Here is a 3,829-nt window from a genome sequence, read left to right as displayed (position 1 = left end):
AGGAGATCCTCGAATCTTTTAAAATACTGAAATATTTAATATCAGAGATCAAGAATGCATTGGGAAGATGCACAGGGCTATGACTCCTTAGGCCACAGAAAGCTGCAAATGGCTGTTTCCACTTAGAAGCAAGTTGCTCAACCGCATTCACACATCAGCCTTTTCCAGTGAAAATAGCAGCGAGATCCCAGAGGCGGAGGAAATAGCTCCCGGCCCGGTTAAAATACTGAAATATTTAATATCAGAGATCAAGAATGCATTGGGAAGATGCACAGGGCTATGACTCCTTAGGCCACAGAAAGCTGCAAATGGCTGTTTCCACTTAGAAGCAAGTTGCTCAACCGCATTCACACATCAGCCTTTTCCAGTGAAAATAGCAGCGAGATCCCAGAGGCGGAGGAAATAGCTCCCGGCCCGGAGGCGCCCCCCCACCCCCGCCCCCGCGCCCTCCAAGCGCTGTTGCTGTGTTGCTGTCGGGAGAAAAACAGCCTCGCACGCAGACAGACTCCCCCGCGGAGCAGAGAGGGACCTCGGCCCAGCTCTCCCAATGAGACCAGCAGAATCTCGGGAAGAAACCCAACCAAGAAATTTTTTTAAAAAAAGATATGTTTTCATTGATTTCAGAGAGGAAGGGAGAGACACATCGACGAGAAGAGAGAATCATGGACCGGCTGCCGCCTGCATGGCCCCCACTGGGGATCGAGCCCACAACCCGGGCCGGTGCCCTGACCAGGGACTGAACCGTGACCTCCTGGTTCCTAGCTCGACGCTCAGCCACGGAGCCGCCAGGGCCGGGCCCAACAAAGACAGTTCATGTCGGAACACGAGAGGTTGACTTCGTTCCCACACAGGGGTGTGAAACTCAACAAAACATAAGCACGCCAAACGCAATAAGAAAGAACTTATCTCACCCCCATGTGGGTGTACTCTCTGAATGCAAGATGGGCTGAACCTTAGAAAATCGAGCAACGAAATTCACCACGTTTTCACGCCAACAGGAAAAAAAATGACTGGCCATCTCAGTCAATGCAGAAAAAAACATTTATAAAATTCCCCAACTTTTACTCAAAATACACCCTCAGGGGAAGGCGACTTGACTAGGGGCGGTAACACCATCTGATACGCAGACGAGGGACCAGAGGGCCGTACACCTGCCGCCTGTCATTTCATTAACCGGCGTTGTTAGCAGCAACGCTGGCGCTCAGTTCTCGGGTTCGGCAAATCAGGGATTCAGAGCCAAGGAGCCGGAGTCTGGCTTTGGGATCCCACATATCAGTGAGATCACTGTTTGTTTTCCTCTGTGACTGATCTTCGCATAATGCCCTCCAGCCCGACTCATGTTTTCGCAGGTGGCGCCATTTCCTCTTTTCCCACAGATGAGGGAATATTCTATTGTATACATAAGCCAAATCTTCTCTATCTACTCGTCTATTTTTAAAATAATATTGTTGTTATTTTAAATATGTTTTTATTGGTTTCAGAGAGGAAGGGAGAGGGAGAGAAACATCAGTGATGAGAATCACTGACCGGCTGCCCCACACTGGGGATCCAGCCCACAACCCGGGCCTGTGCCCTGATCAGGAATCGAAAACCCTGACCTCCTGGTTCACAGGTCAGCGCTCAGTCACTGAGCCTCGCCAGCCAGGCAGTTGTTCCACTTACTGATGCATTCATTCATTGATTGGTTCGTATATGCGACGTGACCATTGGGCTTAGATGTCTTGATTCCCAGGGGTTCCATTTCCCTGAAATGGGGGTCGTCCCTGCCTTTGATGTCGCTGGGGAGTCCATGCCGGGCTCCGGGAACTTCCGCCCTCACACAGACCCAGACAGAGCCCCTGCCCCCCGGGGCCCCCGGGAAAACCCTGCCAGGTGTTGGGGCTTCCCAGCCTGGCCTGCCCCTGGCACAGAGGATGCCTGATGCCGGGGCCCAGACAGCGCACCCCTCCTCCTGCCGGGGAGGGGCAGGGCAGCTCTAGGCCTGTCTGAGGGATTGGCGAGGGGGGGGGGCGCGCTCAGGGAAGCCGTGCTTCACTCTGGGATGCAGCCTAAACCATGGCCTGATGGGGAGGAGCCTGGGCTGCCAGCCCCTTCCTCTCCCTCCGCCCCAACCTTCCTGCTCCTCCACCTGGGAGGCCCCTTCGTGGCCTCTGGGGCTTGTTGTGGGAGCTGTGAACCCCCCAAGCCCCCAGGCGGTGTCTGCTCCCACGTGTCCCGACTGCCTGGACCACGAAACTGCCCTCTCACCCACCGACAAGTGCCAGCTGGGCTGCTCAGCCAGGAGACAGGTGGGTGGGAGGCCGGCCCTGCCCCCTCATCTGCAGAGGGAAGTACCCACCCAGCAGCTATGGGTCGCTCAGCCCCACTGTCCTGAGCTGGAAGCAGAGGTGGAGAGCAGGGGGTCTGGGGTCTGGAAGGGCAGGAGGCACCGACCTTCCCCTCCTTCCCTCTTCTGGGCCCCGTCCCTGGGAGCCCCCCAAATCCCCCGCATTGTGTATTCTTGCCCACTTCCAGAAACCCCCTGGACAAGACCTGCCCCTGCCACCCAGCCCCTACCTCTGCCCGGGCCCCTCACCAAAGGGGTCGCTCCGGGGGCGGGGAGGTCTGGGCTGCAACCTGGCGGTCAGGGCCAGCTGGATGACCTGGGGTGACCGGTGCAGCCTCGAGTTCCCGAGACGTGGGGACGGCTCCCAGTCCCCCCAGCTGAGAGGCACAGGGCGAGGCTGTGAGCACAGCTGGTGGCCCAGCTGCAGGCTGGGGCCCGCCGCCCTCCTCCCGGTGGCCTGAGTCCTGGTGCAGCCTCCACCTTGGCGGCCGTTCTTACCCTCTGCTTCCCCCATGTGGCCGCTCTTGGTGCTGCAGCCACAGTGAGGAGGGCTTCACTCAACACTCCCCTCCAGGGTGCTCCCCCCGCCCCCACCCCATTGGTTTTTAGAGCGAGTGGGAGAGGGAGAGACAGAGGGAAACATCCATGTGAGAGAAACACATCTACGGGTCGCCTCCTGCACGCCCTTGACCAGGCCCAGGCCGGGGACGAGCCTCCAACCGAGGTACGTGCCCTTGATTGGAATCGAACCCAGGACCCTTCAGTCCGCAGGCCGGTGCTCTATCCACTGAGCTACACCGGCCAGGGCTCTCCCAAGGCTCTTCATCCTGTAGGCACACTATCCCCTTGGCCCCCGCCCCTCAGACGGAGATGCCCGCCTGGCACACGCAGGGGGCACCAGCCTCCAACCCCACCCTCCTCGGTGCTTTCTGACACGCCCAGTGCATAGCCTACCCTGTCAGGCCCTCCATGACCCGCATTGCCAAAGGGAACTTGGGCTCCTGGCCTGTGTTGCCATGCCAGCCGCCTGGCCCTGGAGGAGGGGCCAGGGCTCTGGTGGGCAGCAGTGGCACGAGGCCTGTGCTCCATGATCAGCGTCGGGACTCTCCTGGGTGGAGTGCCCGGGGACCCAGAACATGGACCCGGGTCAGAGGACGTGGGGCGTGCCACCAGCTTCGGGGAACTGCCGGGGCAGGGTGGGGGGCCCGGGGCCAGCTTTCTGCAGGTGAAGGGGCCGGTGGTGGCACCGGGGAGGGCAGGCTGGCTCTGTCTCATCGTCTCATCTCCTGGCCACCCAGGGTGGCACCCCAGACACCACGCCCTTCCTCCCCACCCCACCTGGGGTCCCTGTCTCAACCCATTTCTCAGATGGAGAGACCGAGGCCAAGGAGGGACCTGACCCAGGTCACCTGGCAATGGGTGGAGGGCCCAGACCAGGTCGCTCTGGACCCTGAAGGGCATGTGGAACTCTCTGGAACCAAAGCACGAACACGGGACACCAGG

Source organism: Myotis brandtii, unplaced genomic scaffold (genome assembly GCF_000412655.1).
Source record: "Myotis brandtii unplaced genomic scaffold, ASM41265v1 scaffold97, whole genome shotgun sequence".
Classification (NCBI taxonomy): Eukaryota; Metazoa; Chordata; class Mammalia; order Chiroptera; family Vespertilionidae; genus Myotis; species Myotis brandtii.
The sequence above is the reverse complement of the archived record's forward strand: the minus strand, read 5'-3'. Positions refer to the sequence as shown.